Source organism: Argiope bruennichi, chromosome 6 (assembly GCF_947563725.1).
Source record: "Argiope bruennichi chromosome 6, qqArgBrue1.1, whole genome shotgun sequence".
Classification (NCBI taxonomy): domain Eukaryota; kingdom Metazoa; phylum Arthropoda; class Arachnida; order Araneae; family Araneidae; genus Argiope; species Argiope bruennichi.
The window spans coordinates 114852966-114873186 of NC_079156.1; the positions used below are offsets into that span (position 1 = coordinate 114852966).

The 20221-nt window shown below is 28.1% G+C and overlaps 1 long non-coding RNA gene across 2 annotated transcripts in view; it reads left to right on the forward strand.

The window, feature by feature from the left end:
- Nucleotides 1–18954, forward strand: part of LOC129972764 (uncharacterized) — a 30248-nt gene extending 11294 nt beyond the window's left edge. Inside the window, exons 6-18 of one of the 2 annotated variants that reach the window (XR_008784890.1) lie at nucleotides 837–857; nucleotides 1525–1545; nucleotides 1643–1663; nucleotides 1788–1808; nucleotides 2190–2210; nucleotides 2377–2397; nucleotides 2575–2595; nucleotides 2828–2848; nucleotides 7181–7207; nucleotides 7914–7931; nucleotides 15090–15110; nucleotides 16993–17027; nucleotides 18867–18954. This is a non-coding gene — a long non-coding RNA (uncharacterized LOC129972764). The remainder of the gene's footprint in view (nucleotides 1–836; nucleotides 858–1524; nucleotides 1546–1642; nucleotides 1664–1787; nucleotides 1809–2189; nucleotides 2211–2376; nucleotides 2398–2574; nucleotides 2596–2827; nucleotides 2849–7180; nucleotides 7208–7913; nucleotides 7932–15089; nucleotides 15111–16992; nucleotides 17028–18866) is intronic. The other variant, XR_008784891.1, reaches the window with a different exon arrangement.
- Nucleotides 18955–20221: the final 1267 nt, after the last annotated feature.

The following is a 20221-nucleotide window of genomic DNA, read 5'->3' on the forward strand; positions in this document are numbered from 1 at the left end:
TTTTTCTTCGTCTGCATATGTAAATACTAATCTCGGTTTAACTTAACATACAGAAAAAGGAACGTTTTGCTTTTTCTATTGAATATATCTATGTATAAACAAGTGGTAAATATCGAATAAGTCAGTTGCATTTCTAATACTTAATATTTTCCCCCCTGAGACTTCGACTATAACTGTGACGTTTTATCAAGTCTATTCAATCAACAGACCAAACTTTTTGTGCCAATTCATTCTGTTTCAATTTTATTCTGTTGCACAATTCAAAAAATACAAAGTTAAAAATTTAAACTACACTGAATATAAATCTTAAAATCATCTTTTTGTATCCTTCTCGATTTCCGCTGTGCACCATTCTTCTATTCTCTCTCTCTAACACTAAAACAGGAAGTCGATTACAATTTCGGTAATGCTGATAGTCAGTGCAATTTGTTAGATAATTTATTCATATTTATCTCGATTTTTTTAAAAAACTCGTTGAACTATTTTCTTATGGTTTCGAATTCTAAAGAAAGAAAATAAATAGAAAAAAAATCATTCAGATTCATACTTTGATTCGGAATCGTTTTTCATTTCAACCTATTACTTTCCTCCATTTGAGATGCAACAATTTAATTTGAATTGGCGCGTTTTAATGTGTTTGGATAATATCTGCTTGAAATGTGTGTGCATGTGTTGTTGTGAGCACTTTTAATGGTGAAATGTTGTGCGCTTTTAAACTGAGGTAGTTTTAAACTTAGAAGTATAATCCTAATAACCAAATATGCTTTTAGAAGAGAATTCTTTTTAGATTTTTTTTTAAATATTTTTAATATGAGATTAATCTATTTATTTTTCAGGTATCAACGGTTGGAATGGAGGTAAGGGTATGTTTAATTGCTTAATTTAAAAATATTTAAATACAAAGGTATATATAAATAATGTAAGCACAATTGAGATTTACTGTCATTCGAAACTCAGTGTTATTTCTTGATTCATCAAAGCTATAATAATAATGACAATAAATTTAAGTAATCATTGAAATTAGTCAAGTATGATGATAAGTAATACAATTTAGTTATTTGAATCATTAAAATCAATGTAGAATTCATTATATTCCTTGTAGATAATTTTAATAAAATGGACACTTATATATTATGTTAAAACTTTAAATGCATAGATAAGAAAAGGAGTTGCGTAGGTATTCAAAATGCCTCCAAATTAGGTAGAAATATAATGCAAAAAGTGATTTTTTGGTAAGTGTGGGAATATCATAATAAAGAGAATGAGATGAATATATATTTTGCAGTTTTAAAGAGTTTTATCACAATTCTTAAATAAAAATGATTAAATTACATTAAAATGAGCACCAAAAGCTTTAGACAAATTAATAGATTTATTATGTGCACTATAAAAACGAAGCTATTAAAAATTGAAAATAATTAAAAAGGAAAATAATTTCACTATATATAATTTATGAGTGTTTAAAAATTGCAATTTAGATGAAAACAATATATTTATTTGAGATTCTTATATTTATTTTTTTAGGCAACAGAAACGGAAAGGAAGGTAAATATCATTACATTACTTATATAATTTAAAAAGTTAAAAATGTTAAGAATTGCTTGCATATTTATAATATGGTATTTTTATATTATTCCCTTAGGTATCATTGGCCAAAATGGAGGTAAACTTCCTTTTATTTCCGTTTTGAAAATTTCCTTATAGTAAAAAAAAGAACATTTCTTATATATAATAATATTTAAATATTTGTATATTTATAATATGGAATTTTTACATTACTCCTTTAGGTATCATTGGCGGAAATGGAGGTAAACTTACATTTATTTCTAATTTGCTAATTTCAGTATAGTAAATGGAGGAATATTTCGCATTTTTAATAGTATTTAAATATACGAAATAACGAATACGAATAAATATTTAAACTGCGAAATGAAATATATCTTTATTTATATACTGTTAAAAATGAAAATTTTAAGATATATTTTTCGTATATTTAATAGTAATATATTTAATATATTTTTATAATATATTAATATATTAATTTAATATATTTTTCGTATATTTAATAGTATTTAAATTTAAATATACGAAATATTCCTCCATATATTTTTATTTATATGATTTCAATAGTGCTAATTTAAGTTTTCATATTTAAAACATGGTGTTTTTGACTTTCTTTTTTTCTTTAGGTGAGGTCAATGGTAATGGAGGTAAATAGCATTTTAATTTTAAAAATATTTCTTAATTTTATTTAAAAATATATATATATAAACTGCGAAATGAAATGTATCTTTATCTATATACTGTTAAAAATAAAAATTTTAAGAATTATTTTCATATTTTTAATATGAATATTTTTTTACATTTTCCCCTAAGGTATAATTGGTGGAAATGGAGGTAAATTTGCATTTACACTCGGTTTTAAAATTTTAATAAAAATAGAAAAGATTATTTCTTAAATATATTTAGTAATATAGAATTTAAATACGAAAATGAACACTGTTTTATGTACACATTATTGAAATTTGCATATTTATTACATATTCGTAATAAGGTTTTTTATTTCTCCCACAGGTATAATTGGTGGAAATGGAGGTACATATGAAATTATACTTGGATTTAAAAGTCTCGGATATTTAAAATCTTGTTGAATTTAATACTAATTAAACGAATTTTCATCATCAATTTATTTAACAAAATAGAATTAAATATAAATTAATGAAATTGTTTAAATGCATATTAAATTTGTTAATTTTTTTTGTTAATATAAAGTTTTATAAATCCTTTGCATATTTATAATATAGTATTTTTTTCATTATTCTTCTAGGGATTATCAACGGAAATGAAGGTAAACTTGCATTTTGTTGGCTTACAAATGTTAATAATAATTATAAAATAATATTTTTAAGTCCATTTAACAGAATAAGAATTGAATACAAAAATAAAAGAAATCTGCCTAATAAATAATATACTTTCATAGTTTTAGGATACCTCTATTTAATTTTTTAGATAACTTTTTGTTAAAAAATATGATCTAAGAATTGAAAAAAGGAAATTAGATTAAAATGTTCTGGATTATAATGACCATTATGAATTTTTCACATCTTATTATGCATATAAAGTTGTTTAATGTATAGTGAAACCCCATTTTTGATTTAATAATCCATTTCTTAAAATAAAATCCAAGGTTGAGTGAAAATTAGGGGTTTAATATATAACATATCAAACATAAGGTTTAACATACCAAACTATAATCGATCAACAGTATTAAAAAATCTTTTGAAAAATTATGCTTTTTCTGTAATGTAGTAGTTCTGAAATAGTTTGTTAAAAAGTAATTTCCAGAAGTAATATCTTGTTTTTCATACAATTATCTAACATTATTGAGTCACTTTTTATAATGTACTATACATTGAAAAACCAAAGTAATAAAAAAGGCTAAGTACCTTCAAAGACAAAGTAAGAACAATAAATTAAATGTTATTTTCACCCTATGCGGCTATTTTTTTTTACGAAAACTGATGTATTCTCAGCTCAAAATCCTATAATTATAAACCTTTTGCTTACAGCTAGTCACAGAATCTATCAGTCTTCTAAAAGAACTAAAGAACATGATTTCGAACATGATGATTGTTCATTATGAACGTTGAAGAAATAATATATTCTCCATAATGTGTAATTAACTCCGACCGCGGAACTGTGTCGTATGAATGAGCCTGGTAATTCGCACTATAACATTTTCTGGTAATGTGGTATCATTTAATGTAAGTAGACACTTCCCAGTTGGTAATCAGGATCAGTCAGGTATAAAAATATAAAAGAACTAAAGAATATGATTTCGAACATGATGATTGTTCATTATGAATGTTGAAGAAATAATATCTTCTCCACAATTTCTAATTAACTTCGACCGAGGAATTGTGTCGTACTGATGATGAATGAGCCTGGTAATTCGCACTATAACATTTCTTGGTAATGTGGTATCATTTAATGTAGGCAGACACTTCCCAGTTGGTAATCAGCATCAGTCAGATATAAAAATATAAAAGAACTAAAGAACATGATTTCGAATATGATGATTGTTCATTATGAACGTTGAAGAAATAATATCTTCTCCATAATGTGTAATTAACTTCGACCGCGGAATTGTGTCGTATTGATGATGAATGAACCTGGTAATTCATACTATAACAATTCTTGGTATGTGGTATCATTTAATGTAGGTAGACAAATCCTAGTTGATAATCAGGATCAGTCAGATATAAAAATAAACCAGGAACTTGAATAAATCCAAATCTCAAGATCAAATAAAACAAACCAATGGGAGTTGTCTCTCCGAAACTTTTTCATATACTCTATAATAAAAGTGTTAAGGATAAAATTATGGTTAGGCTATGAACTCCATCTTTGCTCAGTATTTTATTTTCGCGCATGAGAGTTATGCGATTCTTAATGTGTTAAAGCAAACCGATACTTGTGTTTAACTACATATAACTGATAAACAATACCGAGAGACCAATCTTGGGGTGAATCTAGCTGAGATTTTTTCTGAATCTAAAGGGAGATAATAGGCAGTACATCGCTGAAATAGGTACCTAAAAATCGGGTACATAATTTCGAAGCATTTTTTTGAACCGATTGAAACACAAATTTGACATAAAACTACAATTGTAGTAACAAAAATGGCAAACAAATTTTATTTATTTAAGTCATTGCGTTTTTGAGTTAACGCGTTTACATTTATGAGAAAGTACAGACGAACAGAGAGTCAAAGTACAGACTTTTGAAGGATTTGATTCCAACTTTTATGATTTCATATACTTTATATGATAAATCTGTATATAAATTGTGCTAGAACTTAAGCCAAACTGTTAAAAAAATTCTGTAAAAAAAGAAAACCTCTTAGAAGATATAAATATTCTATTAGATTTTTCGTTTTCTAGTTGTTGAGTGCTTTTTCACTAGGAAAATAAAACAAGCAGACTTCCTCTATTTGGAATTTGTTCAAAATTTGATAGAAATCTACAAATTTGGGGGCTGGTTCGTATGCCAAATATTATTCGGTCAGCTGAAATTACTTTTGAATTCAAAGAAAAACGAACAAATAGACTAATAGACATAATTAAAAGGGGGGGTTGGTCTTACTTAGGGAATCCCCCCGGGGGCCACCTCGAAAGGAGAATGAGATGCTTCCGGTATGGTGGTTGGATCTCGCCACCTTGGAGGGTACAAGAAAAGATGGGGGTCTCGCTCCTCCCATCGATGGCAAGGTGTACTTCCTTAGGGAAGAATTGCACCGTGGCCGGTGATGGCCATTAGGATTCAACCACAGTTCTCGGCAGTGTTGCTGTTGCGGCGGTCATTCAGTATTTATTATCCGTGTGCCTTCGTGTGGGTTGGAGAGTTAATGACATGACTTACTTAGGGAAATCAGAGAAGTTGAGAATCGTCAAAATCTTAAGTTGAAATCTCTTAACGATTACTATACTTTCTATTTGTATGCTTCATATTCGAGAGAGTAAAAAAATATGTATAACATTCGAATATTTCAATAATATACGAAGAAGAGAGGGAACGAAATTCATGAAATAGGTTCACTGAACAACATGCTTCATTGCAGTCTGATTTCCCAAACAGAAAGTTATTGCAAGCGAGACTTATTATAACCTCAATTTGTGAACTTTAATTTAGCGCAAATTCTTCCTCGTTTTATATTTGCATTCAAAATGGTTTGATAGAAATATCATTATGATATTCTTGGTGGAATTATCCCCAGAATGTAGATCTAGTGCAGGTCCTAGGTCCTGTAGTGTCTAGTATCTTGCTCAGCACGGTAATGATCACTTCAGTGATCTTAAATTTCATTTTAATAGCATTTTCATATTTTATCATTGCTCAATTTTGTGTTTCTAATCTCTTTGCAAATGACTAAATAAATATTCTCAATAAAAAAAAAATCAAAAATGCTAGATAGAAAGCACAGAAGCTGTCCAGGATCACGTAGGATTGTACAACTGGCAACTTCAACAAGGTCAGTTAATAATACTCGAATGTTATAATAACATGTATGAAAGAATAGAATAAAAAAGAACCAACTTTCTTAAGTCCTTCTCACAAGTCTTTTACAAGAGAATATTTTAAAGCAGTGGCGTATGGATTAGTGAAATATTTAGAAAATAAACCACACTTCAGAACTTTTGTAACATAATAGCTGTTCTGGAAGCGAAATTGCATATTTGCAATTTTAGCTTCCATCTGTGTTTATCTATAACAACTACTCTGAACATCGCTGAATTTTTAAAAAGTCAGTGATCTTGCTGAGTGTGTAGTGAAAAGAATAAAATTGAGAGTCGTGACAAGATCTTGGGTGTATGCACTCTTACCAATACTTATACATATTTAATGTGAGCTTAAATTTGGTATCAAGCCGCCGCATGGTAGTGATACAAAAATGTGTAATATGCAAACAATTGACTCGTGTCGAATGATAAAATATAAAGTCACGAAATATGTGCCATTTCAACTCCAACTCCGGGGATATATATATATATATATATATATAAATTGATGGATTCCTGTTGCTCAAGTTTGGGGTTTCCCTTAAAGCTTCGTTTCCATGCAGTATCTCATCCCAGTCTATTTTATTAAAAATTCGTTTTAATTATGAATTTTCTATTTAATTTACTTTCTCTATTAATTCCGAAAAGGCTCATTATCAATTATGTGTTTGATTTGTTATTATTTGTGTAAATATAATTGTTTTATTTTTAAATAAATGTTTTTTTTTCTTGATAAAAGTTTCTTTTTGGACTATAGAACCAATTTCAAAAAGATCGAGTTCTGAAAAAACCAATTCAAAAGAGCGAGTTCGTTTTTGAAAAAAATCAAATGCACTGCGGACGAAGCTGTCCCTAATAGTTTTAGACAAAAAACGAGTCAAAATGTTTAAAAGTTTAGAAAATCCTTTTTTAACATATCAGAACTGAAATTTAGATATCTTTAAAGCCTTCGAACTCGTCCGATTTGTGCTTTTCAACTATAGTTTCTTTTTTGATTGAGCCTTAATTTTCTGTTACTTATATGCTTTCTTAGTTGGATTTGTCCTATATATTTATATATGAATTTTGAGAGAGATTTTGCAGATCATGACGAATTCATGTTTGTAATTTATCATTTACAGGTCCAATAGATTGGAGAAATCGATTTGGTAAGTTCAAACTAGCGTGATATAATATCTAATACTAGTAACAGATTATATGGTATTAATGATGGACAAAGATCATATAAAAATTTAAATAAATTCTCTTTTATAGTTAGTTATAAAGTAACAAAAAAGTTTTTCACATCACAAACTGACTAATTATAGAAAAAACGATTAACTGAGAATAAGTAAAAGAAATCGCCCCTAAACGGATTTAAATACATTTCTTTAACTATTGATAAGAATCAAGAATATAAACTCTATTGGCTGCCTCTCACTTTGAGAATTCAATAATCTATTTCTTTTGGCAATTTGAAAAAGATATGATATTATTTGGAGTCAAACATTGTATGAAGTTCATTCGAATTGCATGTATTAGATTGAAAAAATTTGCCATCAGTAATTTGAGAATAGGGTGCCGATTGAAATAAAACTATTCTTGAAATGAAAAACTATTTCTCTCTTATGATTCTTTAAGACACTCTAAATGCTTAACCAGAAATTAAATTAAATTTAACAGAATGTTTTTTAAAATTTTATTTTTTGTTATTAGAACAACAATTTAAAACGTGTAAATCTTTAATTCAGAAAAGAAAGTATTTTTCTTTTTTTATTCTATGCATGAATATTGCTCAGACTTTTATTTTCTGATTTATATAAATGTCACTAGAGTTCTCATTATACTGAATTTAAATCTTTGTTTCCTTAATAGGTAGAAACCGTAATAAAGGTAAGTAAAAACAATCAAAACTATTTTTATATACTTAAAACTATAATTTAAACATAAAATATTAATAAACGAAAAATGTAGCGATAACATATTTTTAATTGTCTCATCAGAACGAAAAATGTAGCGATAACATATTTTTAATTGCCTCATTAGAAGGAAAAATGTAGCGATAACATATTTTTAATTGTCTCATTAGAACGAAAAATGTAGCGATAACATATTTTTAACTGTCTCATTGGAACGAAAAATGTAGCGATAACATATTTTTAATTGTCTCATTAGAACGAAAAATGTAACGACAAAATATTTTTAATTGTCTAATCAGATTTAAAGATTGTTCGATTTAAAGCTGTCAAGTGACAATGAAAAGTAGATTATTGCTCATTTTGGATGATCAACAGTTCAAAATTCATACAAATCTCGGATTTCAATATAAAAATTGTAGTTATCAGCGATTTTATCATATTATCCATATTAGAAAAACGTAAAAATTGATAGGGCAAAAAACAATAATTCCTTTAACGGATTTCATCTCAAAATTTACTATCGTCTGCAATTCGAATGATAAAGCAATTTGTTGAAATTCTTTTTTCAAGTTTGCTTTTGTTTTAAGATAACGCTTCCACATGCTCAGAATAATGGCAAACATTTTGGAAGAAGTGATTCATGCCGTATGTTGATACACATATATATAATTTTTGAGAAAAAAATACAACGTAGAAATATAATTTATCTAGTTCGCGTTCCTTTAGAATCATCATGTTTTCACCGACAGATTTATTGACAGATATTTACTTTCTCATATGCATAATACAAAGAAATCATAGTAAGTTTCAAAAAAAATTCGAGCTCGAAATTTTGACGAATCCCCTCATTTTACACTTCCCTGAATTTAAAACACGTATTTTTGGAAAATGTCCGTCATTCTATGACCACGATAACTCAAAAACGGTATGAGCGAGATGGTTAAAATTTGGTATACGATCTAAGCATCAATTCTGGAGACGTAATACCACATTTTAGATCTCCATGAATTTAAAAAACATATTTTTTTGGAAAATGAGTCTGTCTGTGATAACTAAAACACGCTTTGAGATCGGTGGTAGAAATTTGGTATAAAGTCTTTACGACCAAATTTGTAGATTTTTGTCCAATTTTGTGTAAAGTCTACTTAGATGAAATCCATCTGTCTGACTAAGTTAACACGATTATAAAGTGAATAGAGTTAAATAAATAAAATTCAATTCAAAAGATTTAAAATCTAAAGTGTAGATTATGTATCAATTTGAATCAAATTTGCTAAGAGAGTGAATGTCTGTCGGTCTGCATTTTCACAAGCAAGAAAAGGCGATGACACAAGAATGGAAATATTTTAATATTTCAGGTTTTGGTATAGAGGTTTGTATCTAAAAGTACAATTTTATGTCCAATTTTTCTACTAACCCATGCCAATTATTTATCGCCAAATAACTCGCCAAAGATGACATGATAGATTCAGTAAAAGGGGTAAATACACGACAAAAGGTAATAATTCGTCCCTATTATGTGTACGATAAAGCGTTCTCTGGCATGGCAAGTTTATTAGAAAGTATGCGAGAAAGTTTTGGAGAGACCTCTCCCACTATTTCTTTAAATGGCTCCAACGAATTTGAGAATGTGTAAAACATAGGGATTAAATTTTAGTTTAAATTAATTCTATTGGCATCTCATTTTGTAGTTGCAACTGAATTACTTCGGAGCAAATCTCGTAATTTTGTGTCTATTCGAATAGAAACAATGACATTTTGGGCGATTTATAAATTTAAGTATTGTAATTTAAAGGTCTTTACTCTGAAATCAAAGATTAATTAAAAGAAATTCGTAACTAAATGATAGAATAGCTATTTCGCTCATATTTTTAAATTTGGTTTTGAGATTTTTCTTAATTAAATCTTCCTTAATACATTAAAGTCTCATTTTTTAATACCTTAGAATTATTATTAATATCTTTTAATAATAATGGAGATTTAACCGTCCTTTTCATGATGATGGAATTTTTTATCATGACATTTAATGAACAAAAAATTGTACTCAGAACAGATGTACTGTAAATTGGTTTTTGCTGTCAAATTTTTCTTGAATATTGCATAATAAGAAATGTAGCTGTCAAAAAAATCAAATGTCCCAATTATTATAGTGGATTTCAACTTGTCATTCTGCAATTTGTTATGATTTTAAAAAATGAGCAATTCCTTGATATTTTTTATAACTAAACTAAGATTATTTTTTTTACTAATAAAAGCGATAATTAGTGGAGAAATTTAGAAAAGGTACATTGAAGATTTTGTGCTAAGCTTAAGAAGTAAATTTGATGATGATGGATACTTCCATCACACTATTTCTTAATTATTTTATATTATATATTTATAATAGGATTTCTTTTAAACAATTTTCCTTCAATCTAGAGCACGAATTATATCACCCTGATTTATTTCACAAAAAATCATGCAAAGAAGGGTTCATTTGAGTTTTGTATTTTACGTGCTTTATAAATAAAGTTTTTTTTTATTTGTAGTAACTATAAGTACACGTGTGAGATTATAGCGAAAGTAGAATTCATGATTTATTTCTTATGATTTTATTGTGGAGAATTCCATTATTTTTCTAATTTTTCTAAAATCAGAATAGACAGAGTTTCATACTAAGTTTCAAATTGTAGAAGCTTCAGCTTATTGAAAAGTAATTGCAAATTTTGCTGTCTAAAATTCATTATCTAGTAGAGACGAATAGTTACTATCAGTTTCATTTAACTATAATAATATTTCATTTATTCTCAGATAGAAGTGTCTCAAGATATTGTTTTTTTGTTTTGTTTTGTTTGAATTCAACTAGCGAAAGCATTCTTCTTTTATTATGAACAAACCAATAATTTTCAAATAATATTTTAAAACAAAAACGTTTGAAATATTGGCACGAATCTTTTAAACGTAAAATAATTTATTTCAAATTCATACACGTAAAATACTTAAATTTACATCATAAAACAACGTTATTTAATGTGATGTGATAATATTCTAGCTTATATAACTTTAAATTGCGTAATATGTTATTTAGTTCACTTAGAGTGCTTTCCTTTCTTTGAAAAATACACAAAATCAAAACTCAATCAGAGGGAGTGGCTTCCAAAAACTTTCTCGCATCCTCACTATTAAATTTGTCACGCCATTTCACAACTATTTTATGCATTCGGCGTGCATTAGTTACAAAATATTAACTTTTGGCGTGTATTTAGCATTTTTACTGGATCTATCGTGGCATCCTTGGCGAGTTATTTGGCGATTAATCTCTAGAATGCGTTAAGAGTTTTCAAAAAAAAAAGTTGTGTTTTCAACACGTTTTTCTCAACATATTGAAACAAAAATGTGACACAACACTGCACTTGAAGTCATAAAATCCCATACCAAATTTGATATATTTAAATAACTGAATTTTCTGAATTATAGAATTTGCATGTTGTTTAAAGTATAGACCGTTAGACAGTCATCCTTTCTGCGGATTTGACTCAAAATCTGGCGAGGGTTTGCACAATAGATGTTACATCTGTGCACAGAATTTTATACATCTAGCTCTCTTCATTTTATCGTTGTCATGTTAACTTATATTCAAACAGTCGGACATATGGACTTCCTCTGAACAGATCTTATTCAAAATTCGATATAAATCTCGAAATTTGAGGGAAAGATTGTATATCAGATTTTAAACTTATAGCTGAAAGTTTTTTTTTCAGTTATCTTTGTCATAGACAGACAGACGCATTAAATTATCGCATTGCCAGAAAAGTGGATATCATTCCAAAAATGTGTGTTTCAAACTCATGGAGGTCTAAAACGAAAAGATTCATCAAATTCGAATTTTTAAAAAGATTTCTATACTTTATCTATAATATATATGCGGGAAATAAAAAATGAAAACAAATCTTCAACGCAATCTTCACATATGGATTTCACTCCTATATTAGAATATGGTAAACCTTACCTGGTGATTAGATTTGAAAGCTAATAACAAAGACATCATTGAGCTATTAGACTCTTATAATATTTTCGACGAGCTTTCCATGAGAAAAACATTGTTACAGAAGCAATAAGTCCTAGGTCCACAATCAAACCACAGTTTTTAGTTCGAAGTTTTAGGTTAATTCATTTATTCATGGCAATATATTTCTCATGACTAAAATCTACAATTTTTCCAGAATCTTCATTATACAGGCGTTAAAGCAACTGTTTGATCAAAGACATTAAACTTTTTATAACCAGGCAAATTTTGCGTTTCAGGAAAATTGATCAATTACATATAAAAATAAACAGTCCAAATGATAAAACAATAGCGGCAGAGAACAATTCCATGACTAGCTCATCTTCGCAACAGCGCTGATTGGAAAAAGATTTTGAAAAAAAGAAAAGCTAGTGTAAAATCCGAACGAAAGAATTGTTTCTATTTTGGGCTTTTGCATAAGGTTATTGTTATAACAAAAATCAATATTTACATGGGCAAAATTTACATATATTGTGGTTTTTACATGTCACTGAGGGACTCGTTAATATGTTATTGGCAAAGTATAAAACCCAGCATTCTATAGAATGCCTAAAATTAACCATCAATGTATCAAACAATTCATATCTCACTCAATTTCTAGGCATTCTATAGAATGCCAAATGTCAAAGCGGCAAAGTATGAAATACTTTTCCTATTCATTTCGAATATCACGTGTCAACGCACGTGACTTTTTACTCGAGGTCTCAGGGATTCGTTTTAAAAAGTAGGTAAATTTTAATTTCTTATTTATTATATAAAAATTTGTTTCTCTGAATAAGAATGGTAAATTTTGTTTTGTATAACTTTCGTTTTTCTTTATGCACTTTTAATAAGTTTTTTTCATGAAATTCTCATTAGTTTTTCAGAATGATATTCGTATTTTTGAGGAATGCAAGTCATTTATAAAATAGCCTTACATGACCTTTTTTCATACTATGCCTAAATAGTATCTACCATTGTAAAGAATACCTATGAATAATATAGAATGAGTAAGAAAAGTATCTAATAATTCTCATACTTCATACAGTGCCTAAAACCGTCCTGCATTATAAAATGCCAATAGAATTCTGTAGAATGCCGGTGTTAATTGCTTTGCTGGCAACATATATAACTTTAATTTAACTGAAATTGCTTTTATGATGTTTAAAATTTTACTTTTGCTAATCGGAACGTAATTAATGACTATTTAGATAACATTCATTATATTAATAGTGCATTATTTCTGCATCTGATAAATTAAACATGTGGTGAAGCTTTATAAGCCAGATAACAGCTACGAGACATGAGTAATTACTTTTGCCTTGTGGTCATGTTACTCGACTATCGAATCCAAAAGTTGCGAGTTCGGTCCGTGCCTATCGCCAAATAACAATATTGGTGACCCGGACATAATACAATTGTTGGGGTGCCCTCTACTAGAAATAAATAAAATTAAAAAATATAAGCTAATAAAAATGAAGCTCATAAATAATCAGTTTAAAATTTTACTTTTTCTAATCAGAATGTAACTAAAGATAATTTAGACAACATTCATTATATTAGTAGTGCATTTTTTCTGCATCTGATAAAAATTAAAACGTTTTTCCTACAGACATTTTTTTGAATACAATTTCGACTATTTTGCTGAATTACTGATCATGGTTCCAGAGCAGACTTGAGACCTAATGATTGATTTATACATCTAATGAATCAAAAATAATGAGCAATTTATAAATGATGTTTGAATGTCTCGATTTGTTGAATATTACTTGGTGAATTTTCCAGATATACATTTACAATTCAAAAGAGAAAGTGTTTCCGATCCAAGGCAACCCAGTTTAGCCTTTTTAGTTTAAGGTATAAGACTACGTTGAAAACACTGGTTATCGAGCACATTGGCGAATTCTTTTTTTTTATTATTATTTCTTGTAGTTCAGGCTTTCCTCTTTCCAAAATAGTATTTTCTAAGAAAAGGAAGGTCTGACCTATCATTCAGGAGAATTTTAAAGAAAAATTTTTGCTAAAAAATTATTTAACTTCAATTTTCTCAAACTTTCTCAATCCGCCGTTAACTTGATATCTCAAAAACTAATAGAGGTATTTACATAAAAATTTCAGCGTGTGTTTTAAAAATATGGCCAATGAATTGAACCAAAAGTTTTATTGTTGGTGAAATACTTTTTCATTTATAGGTGTTTTTAGAAAAAATTAAGTTGTAAATTTATGGAAAAAATGTATATATACGTATATTTTTACCCATAATTTCTTTGCATCTCAAAATGTTTCTTAGATTTTGGTTCATTTCATTCATCAGTATATTCTATAACTTGTGCACAAAGAAAAATAAGATTGCTGCATTACAATTTTGTGTAGAATGTTAACCATTTTGGTTAAATTTCATTAAAATTTACTACAAATTTTCCTATTTCTCAAAATATATTATATTTCCTAATAATTTCTTTTTGTATTTATAGTGTTTATAATCGACAATACATCTAAAAACCATAAACAGTTTTTAAAAAAATCCATAAATAGTTTTTAAAAAATCCAATTGTTCAAAAATATTCCTTCGAACGTAGTCGGTTACCTAAACCTGTTTTTAGAGGCATTTTTATATCAATTACCAAAAGTGATTAACAAAATATTCAAGATGACTACATTCTTACGCCCAATATTATCTGCTAAACAGCTGTTTATTGAGATTTCAAATACGGTAAGAATAAATCAGCATACTTTTCTTACAAGTTTGAGCATTTTTTGTGAGTTTATATTTTATTTCAGTGAAATAATCTTTAAAAGAAATTACGTATTCAAATTTTTAGGAATTATTTTAACCGGCACTGAACTCTTATGAGAAATATTAATGCTGTGATCATTTATTTATTAATCTATTAATGTTGTATATTTATTAGATGTAAAATATTAATATTGTAATCATCATTAGTGTCATTAATCATTTATTAATGTATTGAAAAAATTTAAACTCATCTAAAAAATAGATTTTCGAATTTTCCTTGATTTATATGCCTTTCCTCATATATTTAAAAAAATGCTTTATAAAATAATATGTATTGATATATGTTTATAATATTTAATTTTTGTTCTCAGATTTAAGAAATGGAGTTAACCGTAAGTAATTTGTTCCTGTAAACGGTTTGTTGATTTAATTATTAATGTTGCTTGAATTAGATTCATATATTTTTTGTAAGCTTAGTAAATTTGTTTAAATTAAAATTGTTTAAAGAGAAAATTCAGAAATTTTGGAATACCGTGAAAAATTTAAATCGATTTTGAAAAAATCATTGAGACATTAATGATCGCCAGTAAAGACATTATTGTTCTAAAATAAAAATATAAATTCAAACTGTTTGCTATTCAAATATTAATATAGCTTGAATTAGATTTTTTTTTTTGTAAGCTTAGTAAATTTGTTTAAAATATAATTGTTTAAAGGGATAATTCAGAAATTTTAGAATACAATGAACAATTTTAATTGATTTTGGGAAAATTTTTGAGACATTTATGATCGCCAGTAAAGGCATTATTGTTCTAAAATAAAAATATGCATTCACTTTACTTCAAGTTTTATAATATTCAAACTTTAAAAATTTTAAAAAAATTAAAATTTCAGTGCATCATTTTTTTACTAAACGAGAACATTAAAACCTCTCCATCTAAGACATTATAAAACATAACTTAAGACATTTTAAAATGGGCTCCATTGAATTGATTTAAAAAGAATAAAAACTTACCATATTTTATTTTCAAGTAAAGTTTTTTAATCTAAGTCTAAAAATTGCATATATAGAGAGGAATGAAAATTTTTTTTAAATAGGCATTTAATTACCCGTATTAATCGAATAATCATATATTCAGATAAATGTATTAATAAAACAAAGTGTAATGCTAAATTCTTTTTAAATAGAATATTAATTTAAAAGTTTCAAAAATAATGCTTTTATATTCGACTTATTTATTGTATATTTTGTGAACCTGCAATTTACTGCATTGAAATATTTGCCTTGCATTACATACTACATTGAAAACCTGCGTCGTGCCAATTCAAGATAGTTGTCTCACTGAGTCTTCCTCTTCAGTTCGAGCTGATTCAGGTTTAGGAATATTCTTTTTATTTCTCAAAAGATAACTAGACATTTAATTATTGAATATCTACTTCACATAAAAAAATAAACCCAAAATGCGTTTTATATAATACTTATTGTTAGACATATTGAATATTCTAGAATATATATGAATTTATATTGCATTGATGACCGAGATAGAATTGTGCTTCAAAATATTCATTAATAATGTTCAGTTCTATTATGTTTCGCTTAAGGGATTGTTTTTCGTCATTTGAAACCGTAAGCTTCACGAATTGAAATAGCACAACAATTTATGAAGTAACATTTATAACAAAACAAGGTACTTTCCATTGTAACAAAACAAGGTGCTTTGCATTATAACAAAGCAAGTTGCAAGTACAGTAACAAAATAAGTTTTTTTTTTCATTCTAATAAAACAAGATGCTTTGCATTATAACAAGACAAGATGCTTTGCATTGTAACAAAACAAGATTCTTTGCATTGTAACAAAACAAAGTGTTAGTAGTAAACTACAAACTAGTTTATTACAAACATATGTAAGTAGCAAACAAGCTGCTTTGCAATATTGTTAAAATATATTCCAGATATTGTTCGACATTATGAATATCAAAAAATGCCATGGAGATATCACGTAATATATGCGGATGGAAACAACATCGCAATTTTTCAGTAATGTTTAGGGAATTAGCTATACTGAAAACCGTGTCTTTTTTTATAGTTAGTACCCTACTTAACAATACTAAGTAATTATCCATATAGTAAAATATTTAGCATATTATTGTGATTTTACTGTATAAAATTTTAATGTTTATGTAATTTTTTGAGAAAACTCACTCAGAGAATTTACATTGAAAGCATATCAATATATGTCTGTTTCTAAGGCATGTTTATAATTATTCCTATAGGTGGTCAATGAAGTATGGTTTCAAAATACTGGAAAGTAAGTAACATTTGTAACTTCTTTTCCAAAGCAACATCATCTTTTTTTTTTATCTATATTTAAATATTTATTGTTTACAAATGGAGCATCTTTACTTGTCACTAGCTGTATCAGTAAAAATCAATATATTTTTAAGATTGTATATTTTGTAATAACCACTATTCCTTTTTCCACAATGTTTGGATCTCTGTCCTGTCTTTTGATATTGTCAAGAATTAATTCTTTAGAATAATAGGTGTTTGCCTTTTTGATATATAATGAGCTTTATAAAATATGCATTTTAAAGATTCATCTCAAGAGGAATTTACATCTGTGACAGGAATAATAAATTTACGTCAAGAGTGGAAATCGCATCATTCACACCAATAAATAAACAACCAGCGAATAAGAATTAATACTTAATAAACAATAATTCGGTAAAAGTGACTTTTAGTGTGCACTAGGCTGCGCCAACAATGCCAAGTCGCCAATAAAGATGGCGGACAAAATAAACAAATACTTCCGCGGAACAGTTATGGTTACCATTTCCCGCCATCTACTTAGGACTTTTTACTGATAAGTATTTTTTTTCTCATACTGCCCGGTTCCTTCTACAGATGCCGGCATCTGTAGAAGGCACCGGGCAGAATGTTTTAACTTAAAAAAAAAACATCCTACGGCTTCGCTAGCAGCGGGAGCGGGAACCTAGTAGCTTCGCTAGCACACTGAACATAAGAACTGTGTGGATAACATGAACTGTACATAATCAATAGAAAAGAAAGAATGAAGGATGTTGTACGAACGGATTTCAGAGGGAATTCTGCCCGGTAACAGAAACAGTACATAACCGAAATAAAAGAAAAAATGAAGAAATAAGCAATCGGAACATTTTCCATATAAAATTTCAAACAAACATACTTTTTCCAACTTCATAAACTCGTAAAAAAAATATATTCCATTCACCCTACATCCATTCTGCCGGTTCGATATCAAACCATTCTCAATACAAAATTGCAAACAAGCATCCTTTCCTAACTTTATCAACTCGTAAAAAATATATATATGCATATTTAACTCACCCTTCATCCATTCTACAGGTTCGAAATACTCCCGACATAACAAATTATGAAGGGAACCAACCGAAATAACACCAAAAGAATTACGAGAACTGCGAAGAATTCTATTGCAGCTGTCTTTTAAAGTGAGAATGCAGACGATTGTTTAAAGCGCATACTAACAATTAAAAATTGCAAATGAATAAATATTTTCTGTTCGTATTCACATTAAAAAAAAGAAAGAAGAAAATAACTTTTAATTATAAACTTAACTTTCTTTATTTAATAAAATTTTAATTATAATAAAGAACAAAATTAAAATCTTTATTCGATATTTTTTTAATATTTTTAACTTAACATTTTTCATAATGTAATTGTAGTTTATGTACAACTCAACCATTGCAAAAAGTAGTAAACAAAACAGCAGTACGGTTGCTATAAGATGGATCCGATGGGTTGCAATATTGGCGACAAACAGCTGGTGCACACTAATCTTCACTTAGGCCAATCATTCTAACAAGAGATAATAATTATTAAAAATAAAGGATTACATCATTTCTGACATCAGTCATTGTTTTAAAAGCTTCTTTTCTCTTTAATTTTTCCAGATTATTTTATTGTGAGCCCCATTTCACTTCTTGTTCTATACTTGATGATATTAACTACTAGAGTGCCTTTAAACCTCAATGAATTTTTCAATGTATTTACCTACACTTTTATATTAATCAATGATTCTTGCAATTGTGTTTATTTTACAGTTACTTAATACCGTATCTCTAAAGAATTTTTTTCTCTTATTCTGCAGACGTGGCTTTATTTAGATTTTTCATTAAAGGTGCTGGGGTCATTGGAAAGAGAAACGTATTATTTATCTTCGCTTTTCATTCATCATAAAACAAGACTATAGATTTCTTATTTAAGAGATCAGAGATTGTATTCTTGTATGTCATTGAAATAAAGTGTTTTTAAAAGAAAAAGTAAATATTTCTTTCATTTGCATTTCTTTGATATATAAGTATTTATACTGTATTAAAAAAGCCTTCAAAAAATTTAGATATCCTTTAAAAAACAATTAACTGATGATTGATACTTCTCATGCATATATATATATAAATCATTCGCTAAATAACGAAGTAATAAAACAAGTACTTTCTCCTCTTTCAGTTACACGATACATTATGGAGCAGATTGTTTATAGCTTTTATTTGTTTTAAAAGAATTTTTTTAAAGAATTTAAAAGAAATGTTTGCTTGTTTATAAAAGAATTAAATATGCATTTTAGATTTATTAACAGTGGCTGACTCTTTCAAAATCTTGATGCACATGTACATTTGAATGGAACACGCCATAATGCATTTATTTATTTTATTCGTAGATTAGTCAATTATTTTCTGAATAAACAGGAAATTCTTTATACGGTTTGAATCAACTTTCGATATTAGCCTAAAGTCCAGGTGATAACAACATTTGCAAACAATCAACCATCAAGCTTAATAGATTCTATGCGATTGTGTAAATCTGCGCACAGGCGGACAGAGCAAACTTTTTTTTTCCAAATTCAGTTCAAATTATGTTAAAAATTTGCAACTTGCAAAAATTTGCAAAGGTTGCAAATCAAATTTATTTTTCAATCTTGCCGGCGTCCTGGCCTTGGGGTAGTGCGTCTTCCCCGTGATCACGAATTCGAGTGCTGGTTCGGGCATGGTTGTTCTCTACCCTGTGTTCTATCTATGAGGTGTGTGAAAGAGCCCCCATTCCTGTTAAAAGGGATTGTGCAGGCGAATGTGTGAGTGACATCTTCATCCGACTTCTGCCCTCGGGTGCTCAGGGGTCTTTACCCTCAGAAGCTACTGTAGCCCTCTTTCCACTATCCCTTGGATTTGGTTTGAATGGGAGTTTAATCCAAGGGGGATAAGCAGCAACAACAATATTTTTTAATCTCTTAAATTATTTAATTTTTAGTTATCGCTTTCATAGACAAGCTGACACACTTCCTTTTTTATTTTTTTTTTTTTTTTTTATTTTTTTTTTTTTTTTGTCACAGACGTGGAGTTTTACCAAATTTTAGATATCGGATTTTTTTTATCCCAGGCACAGACGTGGAGTTTCACCAAATTTTAGATATCGGATTTTTTTTATCCCAGTCACAGACGTGGAGTT